The sequence below is a fragment of the Bufo bufo genome, chromosome 1 (assembly GCF_905171765.1).
Source record: "Bufo bufo chromosome 1, aBufBuf1.1, whole genome shotgun sequence".
NCBI classification, from domain to species: domain Eukaryota; kingdom Metazoa; phylum Chordata; class Amphibia; order Anura; family Bufonidae; genus Bufo; species Bufo bufo.
In genome coordinates this window covers 235,246,508-235,259,050 of record NC_053389.1, presented here as the reverse complement: position 1 = coordinate 235,259,050, position 12,543 = coordinate 235,246,508, and the positions used below count along the sequence as shown (strand labels likewise).

The 12,543-nt window shown below is 47.2% G+C and overlaps 2 protein-coding genes across 3 annotated transcripts in view; one reads left to right on the top strand and one right to left on the bottom strand.

The window, feature by feature from the left end:
• Window positions 1-8,926, bottom strand: part of HIPK2 (homeodomain interacting protein kinase 2) — a 52,997-nt gene extending 44,071 nt beyond the window's left edge. For both annotated transcript variants that reach the window (XM_040437325.1, XM_040437316.1), the window contains exon 1: window positions 8,546-8,926. The gene's annotated coding sequence lies outside the window, so the exon portion shown is untranslated. The remainder of the gene's footprint in view (window positions 1-8,545) is intronic.
• Window positions 8,927-9,142: 216 nt separating this feature from the next.
• Window positions 9,143-12,543, top strand: part of TBXAS1 (thromboxane A synthase 1) — a 130,955-nt gene continuing 127,554 nt past the window's right edge. Inside the window, exon 1 of the mRNA XM_040437307.1 lies at window positions 9,143-9,161. The gene's annotated coding sequence lies outside the window, so the exon portion shown is untranslated. The remainder of the gene's footprint in view (window positions 9,162-12,543) is intronic.

Here is a 12,543-nt window from a genome sequence, read left to right as displayed (position 1 = left end):
AGATAGTAATATGGATGGTCATTTCTGTTTTCCACCATATTCTATGTAAATTTGATAGTTCTTGTTTTTCAAAATGAATCATTATTGTTAGCATATTTGATAGCTTTTCTTTCCATTGATTGGTAAGAACATTATACTGGTTATCGGTGTGCTCAATCAGTATGAATCGATTTATCTTTGCAAATGGCACCCTCCCTGGGTCATACAACTGTGCACCCCCTCCCATATTCCATCACCACTGGCTGCTGGGACTAAACCTCCCAGAACCTAGCGGAAGGATTAACCCCTCCAGTGAAGCTAGCAGTTTATTAAGGGACTACGGCAACGCTTCTGTATCGTCTCTGTACTCTTTTCTACTCCCCTCCCCCTCTTTCATAGAGCTGACATACAGTATACAGAAATTCTGCAATCTTTTGTGGCCGAGCAAGAAGTGACAGAATGGTAAAGATTTTTAAGGCCCCTTTCACACCGGCGAGAATTCCGCGCGGGTGCAATGTGTGAGGTGAACGCATTGCACCAGCACTGAATCCAGACCAAATAACTTCAATCAGGCTGTTCAGATGAGCAGTGATTTTCACCCATCACTTGTGCGTTGCGTGAAAATCGCAGCATGCTCTATATTCTGTGTTTTTCACGCAACGCAGGCACCATAGAAATGAATGGGGACGCATGAAAATCGCATAGCATCCGCAAGCAAGTGCAGATGCAATGCGATTTTAACGCATGGTTGTTAGGAGATGAGGTTAGTAAATTGATAAAAGTCAATTTACTGTATTATTTTCCGTTATAACATGGTTATAAAGGAAATTGCATTTTTAATACAGAATGCTTACTAAAATGTGGCTTGAGGGGGTTACATTTATTTATTTTTTTAAATAACTCCCCTCATCCTGTTGTTCGCGCAGCTGGCAGGTCTTCTTTCAGGACCTGCAAAAGGACCTTTGACCACGTGGTGAGCTCCGGTGACGTAAGCGCAGGTCTGCTGAATGAAGATAGAAGGATCTTCTATCTTCATTCAGCAGGACCTGCGCTAACGTCACCGAGCTCACCACATGGGGAGCGCGACTACGTCAAAGGTCCTTTTGCAGGTCCTGAAAGAAGACCTGCCGGTCTGCGCGAACAACAGGATGAGGGGAGTTAATTTTTTTAACCCCTCAAGCCACATTTTAGTAAGCATTTCTGTATTAAGAATGCTATTATTTTCCTTTATGACCATGTTATAAGGAAAAATAATAAAATGAATAGAACACCTAACCCAAACCCGAACTTCAGTGAAGAAGTCCGGGTTCGGGTCTGGGTACCCACATTCAGTTTTTTTCTCACGCGCATGCAAAATGCATTGCACTCGCGCGGAAGAAAAAAACTGAAATCGGAACGCAATCGCAGTTAAAACTGACTGCAATTGCATTCCTACTCGCGCGAGTTTCCCGCGATGCATCCGGAGCAAATACGGAACGCCCATGTGAAAGTGTCCTAAGTGTAAAAACACATCCTGGGTTCAACCCCCCTGGCCGGAGGCAGCCTGTGATAACATAATTAATGCATTCAACACTCAAGGGGACAGTTAACAGTTTTGTTTTGATCGTAAATTTACACCAATCTGTTGCAATTTTGCCTTAATTATTCTCTATTCACCTTAAAGTAGAAAACCTTAGCATTATTAAAAGGGATTCTGTCATGAGATTTTACCCCTATAACCTAAACATATGCCCAGGTCCGTACTAATAACATGAATCCTAAGCTGTCTTTCTTAAACCTGCTTGTGGCTCTATTAGCCCAAAAAACAGGTTTTTATAACCTGTCAATTCACCTACCTAAGGTGCCCAAGGGACGTCCGTTAATACAGGGTGCCCGGCTGCACCTATTCGCCGTCTGGTGCCCAGCGCCGCCTTCCCTGTCTACAGCATCAGGCCGGCGCATGCACACTTCGCTCAACGTAGCCAGTGCCAGGAGTCCGCACGGGGGCGCAGCAGGCTGAGCCTAGTACGCACGTGCGGGATCTGGCAGAGGGACGGGAGGATTGCAGAGGCGGCATTGTAGACGGGGAGGGCGGCGCTGGGCACCAGACGGCGATAGGTGCGGCCGGGCACCCTGTATTAACAGACGTCACCTTAGGTAGCTGATGACAGGTTATAAAAACCAGTTTTTTGGGCTAATAGAGCCACAAGCAGGTTTAATAAGGCCAGCTTAGGATTCATGTTATTAGTACGGACATGGGCATATGTTTAGGTTATAGGGGTAAAATCTCATGACAGAATCTTTTTAATTTGAATGTGCTCAGTAATTTCATAATTTATTTCAGTAATTTCAAAAACAGTCAGATCTGCTTTTTCCATAGAGAGCTCCTCTATTACATAATCAAATTCTACCTGTTGTAGACACTACTAGGGGGAGCTTACTGCAGACTGTCTTATTATTGACGCCAGAGGACAGGGAACAAAAAAGGAACAGGGAAGGAAAAAAACGACGCCACCCTGGGAGGGACACACTGGTCAAGAGTACGAAAATACATAGGATCAATAGGGATGTATATGGTATAATAACCTACCCTAGGATCACATACATGTACATAATAAATGATGAGTCACTGATCAAACTGCAGAGAACCAATAGCAAACAAAAAAATAATAATAAAGTAGGTGAAACAAACAGCTATAGGATGATAGCCACGCTGGATGTGAACCTAAGATGTCAGTAAACATCCAGGTAAGAGAAATAAAGCGGGTAAACATGCAGAAGGGACTCACCTAAAATAGACCAGAAGTGTGACAACCAGGATGGCGCTAGGGGTAGGTGCATTGCGGGAACATGCACAATTTTTCCGCACGAGTGCAAAACATTGTAATGCGTTTTGCATGCACGTGAGAAAAATCGGCATGTTTGGTACCCAAACCCGAACTTCTTCACAGAAGTTCGGGATCGGGGTTGTGTAGATTGCTATTATTTTCCCTTATAACATGGTTATAAAGGGAAAATAATAGCATTCTTAATACAGAATTCATAGTACAATAGCGCTGGAGGGGTTAAAAAAAAAAGTAAAAAATAATTTAACTCACCTTAATCCACTTGCTCGCGCAGACCGGCTTATCTTCTGTCTTCTTTGCTGTGTACAGGAAAAGGACCTGTGGTGACGTCCACTCCGGTCAATCACATGATCCATCACCATGGTAAAAGATCATGTGATGGACCATGTGATGACCAGAGTGACGTCACCACAGGTCCTTTTCCTGTACACAGCAAAGAAGAAGACAGAAGAGAAGCTGGGCTGCGCGAGCAAGTGGATTAAAGGGTTTCTATCACTTCGTTTCACATAATTAGCTGTCAGACACTAGCGATCCGCTAGTGTCTGCTCTGCCAAACCATCCTAATATAATTGCTTTTGGGGCAGCCGTTTTGCTAAAAAAAGAACTTTTATTAATATGCGAATGAGCCTCTAGGTGCTATGGGGGCGTCATTAGCACCTAGAGGCTCGGTCTACCTTCACAAACTGCCGCCGCCCAGCGCGTCCCTCCAGCCCGCCCATCTCCTCCTGAATGCGATCCTCCTTGTGAGCGCCTGTATTCGGCGCATGCGCAGTGAATGTCTGACCGCTTCCCTGCTCAGACATCTCCACTGCGCCTGTTCCTCAGAGCACTATGACGTCATCGCGCAGGCGCAGTGGAGATGTCTGAGCAGGGAAGCGGTCAGACATTCACTGCACATGCGCCGAATACAGGCGCTCACAGGGAGGATCGCATTCCGGAGGAGATGGGCGGGCTGGAGGGACGCGCTGGGCGGCGGCAGTTTGTGAAGGTAGACGGAGCCTCTAGGTGCTAATGACGCCCCCATAGCACCTAGAGGCTCATAAGCATTTTAATAAAAGTTCTTTTTTTAGCAAAACGGCTGCCCCAAAAGCAATTATATTAGGATGGTTTGGCAGAGCAGACACTAGCGGAAACGAAGTGATAGAAACCCTTTAAGGTGAGTTAAATTATAAAAAAAAAAAAAAATAATAATAATAATAATTCAACCCCTCCAGCCTTATTGTACTATGCGTTCTGTATTAAGAATGCTATTATTTTCCCTTATAACCATGTTATAAGGGAAAATAATAATGATCGGGTCCCCATCCCGATCGTCACCTAGCAACCGTGCGTGAAAATCGCACCGCATACGCACTTGCTTGTGGATGTTTGCGATTTTCACGCAGCCCCGTTCACTTCTATGGGGCCTGCGTTGCGTGATAAACGCACAATATAGAGCATGCTGCGATTTTCACGCAACGCATAAGTGATGCGTGAAAAATCACCGCTCATGTGCACAGCCCCATAGAAAAATGTCCTAAAAACTGACAAAATAGGACATGTGGAACGGATGTGCAGTGTGGATCTGGTGCAGACAGACAGTAAGGTTGTGTGCATGAGGCCTGTTGCAGAGGACTGTGCACCACGCCACAAATTCTAAGGGTGATGAGGGGGGGGGGGGGGGGGATGTCAATACGGTTGAAAGATCTTGCCGAAACCAACTGTGCTATTATAGGCCAAAGGGAGGCTGCATTCTATGATTTGTTTGACTGCGCCAAACTCTTGTAATGGGAGCCCTTGCGCAGGGGTTAGAAACCTACTGCACCCCAGCTGTTCTTTAGCTACAGCTCCCAGCATGCTCCATTCACTTCTATGGGAGTTCCAAAAAAAGCCAAACAAGCATGCATGCTGGGAGTTGCAGTTTCACAACAGCTGGAGCGCCAGAGGTTGCCGAGCCATGCTCTTGTGCAAACATCAGCAACCTCCGGCACTCCAGCTGTTCTGAAACTACAATTCCCAGAATCCAACTCCCAGTTTGCATGCTGGGAGTTGCAGTTTCACAACAGCTGGTGTGCCGGAGGTTGCTGAGGCCTGCCCTAATGCCTCCAAGGATCTCTGGGACAGTAACACCGCTACCTTTCTGACCACCCCTAGTAATGCACAAGTCAAACTGAACAATGCTTCCCTTAGTTCCAGTATGGTCACCGCCACCATCGGGTGCCACTATTATTCCTACTTTGCAGGAGGAGGGCTCACTAAAGACTCGCGTTTACGCTGCAACGTAGCGGTCTGGCCAACTGTAGATGCATCCGAATCCTTCCTCCAACCTCAGCACTCACTCTCCCAGTAGGAATACTATTCTGGCCTTTGACCAAGCCGTGGGACAACCAGTCCTCAGTACAATGCAGAGCTTGCTTGAGGACTATTATGATGCTCCTATCAGACTTCCAGCCTCGTCTAGGTCTTTCTCTACTCAGTATCTGGCACTGCATGTATTTAGGGACTTTCTCCATCTGGCACTACATGTCAGGGCTGTTACTGCGTCTATAGGGAGGACACTGTATATGGTTTCTTTCCTGGTCTGGAACTACTCCTATGGAGGTGCTCGTTGGCTGGCACTGGTCATGGGGGCCTTCCCTGGCTTGCGCTGTGTGTGGGAACGCTTTCTCTGGCTAGTACAGTATTTGGGGAGGACCCTCATGGTGCCATTCTGTCTTCTCCTGTGTTTATAGGGTTTCCCCGCCCCCTGGCAGATGCCGCTGTCTTTGGCTGCTACTCGCCCACGTCTTATATGAATGCATCACAAGACCCGCCCCCTGGCACACAGAACTGGCACCTTTTTATTTTATTTTTTTTAAACACAGGTACTGCCCTAGAGGACTCCACCCACATCTGTGAATATTCAGCCACAATACACAAAGAGCGTGGCTCACGTTGTGGTAAAATCATCCTAACGAGGATTAATACATAATCTCAGATCACAGAGGCTTATTGGAGGGGAACGGCACAAGGACACAGGAGTTTAAGCTGAACCCTATGGGAGGAGAGAAGCCATTGACCTGCACACGGATGGCACAATGGTCCAATATAAGGTCTGTATGGAAACTATAGTGGCATCAAGACTCCTGTCTCATTGCGTTGTGGGCGACCTTCACAAAGGTTGATAAGATTAAAAAAATTGTGCCCACATGCACGCCCGCTTATTGCCGGTCTGAGGGCCAAATTCTTCACAGTGTTGTGCAAACTTCTGAAGAATGCAACATACAAATGTAGAACCAGCAAAGCTTCCCAGGAGGAAACCAGAGCCACTCAGGAGATGAGCTGCAGCATTATGTGGGGAGCTTATGGCAGTATTATTAGGGTTCCTTTAGGTAGTATTTTTTTTAGCACCATATGGTGGTATTATGGGGGCTGTATATAGCAATATCTTATCACATAGAGGTACTATGCGGACTAGACTTGGCAAAATTATCTTGGCACCATATGATATGATTATGAGAACTGTACATGGCAGTATCATCTTACCACTACAGTTATATTATGAGGACTGTACATGGCAATATTATCTTGCCACAATATGGTAGTATTATGAGGATTGTACATGGCAATATTATCTTGGTACTATAGTGGTATTATGAGGATTGTTAATGGCAATATTATCTTGGCACCATATGGTAGCATTATGAGAACTGTACATGGCAATATTATCTTGCCACAAAAAATGGCAAAGGCAGACTACTATGCTTATTGTACAAGGCCCCATTGTCAATAACACGAGCCCTGGTCATAAGCATTACCTATATAAATATGACTTACGGTAATTAACCAACACGGTTGTATTGGAGCAGCACTTCAGGACTGCCACTGCTGAAGAAGGGTTAGCGGAGAGGCCGATTCCAGTTATGGGCTCAGCATCCATTTATTTTTATTCTAGAGCCGTCAAAGAGATATCCATGGTCAAGGAGAGACCAACCATACTTAGCCCAGACCCTGTGCCCACTGCAGGCCTTGATTAACAGATGTTCTTAACAACCTGGTATACTTACAAGTGAACGGCACTTCATTTGAGAATTAATGAATAACTATATAAAATCCACCACAAAGTATAAGCCTTTGCAGGGTGTTTTCAAAAATTCTGACTTGCTGATTTTTACCCCATTTCTGAAGAAGCTGGGTGGAACCAATATGAATCACAGCATAGTTTTGACCGGTGTTATTACCCAGCTTTCCTAGAGGTCAGAGCAGTAATTGTGACTAGGGGGAGGGGGTCCCATCATAAGTGGGCAGATTTACCCTTCAGGGCTCCTACAGGATGTGTCATTTTTGACATCCAGCTTTCCCAGGATTAGACAAACCTAATCCACTGCAAATTAGGGCTCATGCACAAACTTATTTTTGGCCCGCATCAGATACAAATTTTTTATGGAGCCGCAAAAGATGCGCACAGCACCCGTGTGCTGTCCGCATCCATATGTCCGTTCCACAGCACCGTAAAAAAATAGAACGTGTCCTATTCTTGTCCGTTTTATGGACAAGGATAGGACAGTTCTATAGAGGGCTGGACTGTATCCGTATTTTGCGGATCTGTGATTTGCGGACTACGACAAAGGCCATGAGCCCTAAGGGTATATGAAACATAACAGAAGATGACAACTCAAGGATTTAAATTTACTTAGGAACTTTCTTATATTAGGGATACTTCTCTATAGATACATCAATTGTTCCAGTAAACAATCTACTTTTCATCAAACTGGAGGGAGATACCAGATAAGGATCTGCTGTCACTACACCTTAGAGATTAATACCTGTATAGACACATAAAATGTTCTTAAGATCGCTCAATCTACAGACATCAGCGTCAAAGACAAATCTCTCAAATCAACAATTTCTACCCCCCAAAAATAGACCTGAATATTCTATATAAATAGCAGGAAGAAACTCAGCAGGCGGCCGCCAGGTGGCGCTGCTCCTGTCTATCCGCCGAGTTCTCTCTACCACTCTGCCTACCAGACACAGAGGAAGGGCCCTTGCAAAAAAAAAAAAAAAAAAAAAAGAATCTTGGTGCAGTTTTAACAATAAAACAACCTTTGTCTGTGTTTTCCTTGCTGCAGTTACCAAACAGCCACAAAACCACAGACTGGAGGAGCACCCCCAACCAACAGCCTCTGCGATATAGAGGAGGGGGGGGGGGGATGGTAGGCACAGAGATGGCTGAGGTTAGCTGGTAGTCTTGGGGGGGGGGGAGGAATTAAATAAACTTCACCCCAGTGACAACTGTAGACAGAGGCCAGCAATCCCCCCATCAGATGCAATGTAACACCTATGGATACATACACTATGAGCCTCTCTGCAACTTGAGCTCTGCAGGCCCCATCCCCCTTCCAGTGGTTAAATATTATTTTTCTGTCATCTACAGCACAGAGGATTTGGGGGGTGGGGATGGGGGTGGGGGGGTAAGTTTTGTACAATATTTCTTGGAGATAATATATATATATACACACACACACACACACACACACACACACAATAGCAGCCACTCTCCACCCCATCCTTCCTCCATAGGGCAGGGGAAAAGTCATGTACAGTTCAGGTTAACCCCTTCAGCCTGGAAGGAGAAGAGGAGGGGGGGGGGGGGGGGGGAACAGTATGGATGACATGTATAGGTCTGGATCCTGCCTGAACAGCACATCCCCTTATATAAGTGATCGCTGCAGGAAGTGGAGATACAATGTAACAAGGGGAGGTTATGGGGGGTCTCTTACCTCTACAAGCAGGGGGTGCGGATACTTCATGGCAGGACCCCGAGGAATGGCAGGGCTGTGCAGTCTTCGGGTTCAGCTGTCAGGCTCTGGCCACTTCCAGTAGCATCCCCATGTCTGGTGCATCCCTCCCAGTGCACCCTAAACTGGGAATACGGATCCTGGGGAGCAGGGCCTAGCTGGGTATGGGGAGGGGGGAGCTATACAGGAGATTAATGGTTTTTAGGATGACCCACAGCACTTGGCTGTGGAGCTAGAGATCTAGGGAGCCAGATTCCCCCCAGGGCAGTAGTGCAGCCCCCTGTGAGGTCCCCCCCATTCAGGGAGCCCTGCACCCAACCTTCCTGCAAGCTGCAAAAAGTTGAATTTAGAGAGAAAAGGCAGCAGCAGCAGGAGGAGGATGAGGGGGAGGGGAGGAGGAGGAGGAGGCAGCCCTGGGTCTTTCTTTCTCCTGCTCTTGCAGAGCAATCAAACGCCAATCTCATGGATGACGTGCAGGAGGGGCAGCTCCGCCATGGTGCACAGACTGTGTGGGATTTCTGTTTAACCAACACTTTTCAATCAGGAATGAAGGGGAGGGGGTCGCTATCTAAATAAACCCCACACACACAGTCACCAGGTATAGTGCGCATGTAGAATAGATTGTCAGCTCTTATGACCACCCTGGTGTAAGGGCAGGTGACATGCCTCAGGGCCAGGAGAGGACTGCAGCAGATACGAACAGGTGCTGGGCTGGCTGCCATGTCCCTTAGATGTCACATGTTTCCTACATGTGTGGGTGTCATCATACATGTAGACTGTCAGCTCCTCTCTTCATCTATGACGTCAGGGGTAGCGGTTATATCTGGGCTCATCAGCCAATCACACGTCAGTGATTCACGGACAGCGCACGTCCCCATTCATTTTAGGCCTCATGTACACAACCGTTGTTTTGGTCCGCATCCGAGCCGCAGTTTTTGCGGCTCGAAAGCGGACCCATTCACTTCAATGGGGGCGCAAAAGATGCGGACAGCACTCCGTGTGCTGTCCGCATCCATTGCTCTGTAAAAAAAAAAATAACCTGTCCTATTCTTGTCCGTTTTGCGGGCAAGAATAGGCAGTTATATCAATGGCTGTCCGTGCCGTCCCGCAAATTGCTACTATGACACACGGACCAAACACGGATCCTTCACGGACATCTTCACGGATGCATCACTGACCAACTTAAAACGGATTTCATCATGGACGTGTGAATGAGGCATCAGACCATAGTATAGTAAATGGTACGTGGTAAGTGGATATCAGGGAAAAAAAGGGTGTGGCTTAACAAGGGGGTATTAAAGGGGTTGGCTCATGTCAGACATTAGTGACATATCGCTAGGATATGCCATCAATATCAGAGAGGTGCCGGTGCCAGAGGATTCGCCCTGCTCCTATCTCCAGGGTCCTGCAAAATAAGGGCTCATGCACAAGAACGTATCTTCTTTCCGCGTCCGTTCCGTTTTTTTTTGCGGACCGTATACGGAACAATTCATTTCAATGGATAAATCTGGATAAATCATCAGCATCTGATCGGTGGGGGTCCGATACCCAGGCCCCCCGCCGATCAGCTATTTGAGAAGGCAGCGGTGCTCCAGGAGCATAGCGGCCTTCTCACTGTTTACCGCAGGCCCAGTGATGTCACGACTAGTTTGAACTGGCCTGGGCGCGGCTAAGCTCCATTCAAGTGAACAGAGCTTAGCCCGCCCAGGCCATTGATACTAGTCATGACGTCACTGGGCCTGCGGTAAACAGCGAGAAGGCCGCGGGGCTACTACCAGCACCGCGGCCTTCTCAAACAGCTGATCGGCAGGGGTCCCGGGTGTCGGACCCCCGCCGATCAGATGCTGATGATCTATCCAGAGGATAGATCATCAGTTTAAACAAACTTCAGAACCCCTTTAATGCTTTGTTCACACTTCAGTTATTTGGTCAGTTATTTTCATCCGTTATTGGGAGCCAACACCAGTAGTGCAGCCTACTCAGAGATAAGATATAATGGAAAGATCTGCACCTCTTCTGTGTTTTTGACCCTTTCCTGGTTTTAGCTCACAATATCTGGTGGAAATAACTGACCAAATAACTGAAGTGTGAACTCAGCCTTAGGCCCTTATGCACGCAATTTGCGGAACGGACGGCCTATTGTAGAAATGCCTATTCTTGTCCGCAAAACGGATAAGAATAGGACAGGTTATATTTTTTTTGCGCGGCCACGGAACGGAGCAACGGATGCGGACAGCACACGGAGTGCTGTCCGCACCTTATGCGGCCCCATTGAAGTGAATGGGTCCGCACCCGAGCCGCAAAAAATGCGGCTCGGATGCGGACAAAAACAACGGTCATGTGCATGAGGCCTAAGGCTACATGCACACGACCGTTGTGTGTTTTGCAGTCCGCGGATCCGCAAAACACGGATGGGGTCCGTATGCGTTCCGCAAATTTGCGGAACGGCACGGACAGCCTTTAATATAACTGCCTATTCTTGTCCGGAAAGCGTGGACAAGAATAGGACATGTTATATTTTTTTTGCGGGGCCACGGAACAGAGCAATGGATGCGGACAGCACACGGAGTGCTGTCCGCATCTTTTGAGGCCCCATTGAAGTGAATGGGTCCGCATCCGAGCCGCCAAAACTGTGGCTCGGATGCGGACCAAAACAACGGCCGTGTGCATGAGGCCTTACTCCGTGTGCATTCCGTTTCTGTATGTCCGTATTTCTGTTCTGCAAAAAAATAGAACATGTCCTATTATTGTCCGCATTACGGACAAGGATAGTACTGTTCTATTAGGGGTCAGCTGTTCTGTTCCACAAAATACGGAATGCAAACGGACATTATCCGTATTTTTTGCGGATCAGTTTTTTACGGACCGCAAAATACATATGGTCCTGTGCATGAGCTCTAAAGACACATGCGCAATGTGCTCTCCATTCACCCCTGGGACTTCTGAAAATAGCTGAGCCAGCGCTGTGCACGTGCATCCACCCTCAATTCACAGCCGGAAATAGCCAACCAGCGATTGGCTATTTTCAGAACAACCATGGCGGTGAATGGAGGTTGGGCGCACATGTGCAGCTGCTTTCTGTTCGCTCAAGTGGCACCAGAGGTGGGATCCGCACCTATCTGACATTGATGGCATACAGAAATGACCTCAGGGGCGCACCATCCATTAGGCAAGGTGAGGCAATTGCCTCAGGCAGTGCGGAGACAAGTGAGGAGGGCAGCAGGGCCATGGGAAATAAGTGCTTCTATTGTAGAAGCGCTTATCTTTCTACATTCAACTGTATCACTGTCCTTGTGCCCCGCCGTTCCCTCTGATAGGCTTCAGGCCTAGTGCCTGTAGACTATGAGAGGACGGTGCAATGACGTAATCCAGGCAACATACAGCTCGGGACACAGTCCAGAAGAGGTCTGCACTGCATGGCTGACAGCCTCATGGATGGAAGTATTTGAATTTATTATTTTTTATTTGGCACCGTGCTGTTGCGCCACTATGGGTGGGCGAAGGGGAGCACTATAGGGGCATTGTTTCTACTGACGGCACTAAATAGGGGCATTTTGTACTGGCACACATAAGGGGTCATATTTTGGTATGAGGGGCACTAATGGGAAATTGGCTCAACGGAGGTTCCGTGGCCCCGCAAAAAAAATATAACATATCCCATTTTTGTCCGTTTTGCGGACAAGAATAGGCATTTCTACAATGGGCCACCTGTTCCTTTCCGAAAATTGCGGAAGGCACACGGGCGGCTTCCGTGTTTTGCGGTATTTTTTTACTGGTACACGTTATAAGGGGGTATTTTTTGTACTAGCATACATTATAAGGGGCCCTTTTTTTACAGGCACACATTATAAGGGGGAATTTTTTTGCACAGGCATACATTATAAGGGGACATTTTTTGTACTGGCGGACATTATAAGGGGGCATTTTTTGTACTGGCGGACACTATAAGGGGGCATTTTTGCACAGGTGTATATCAAAAG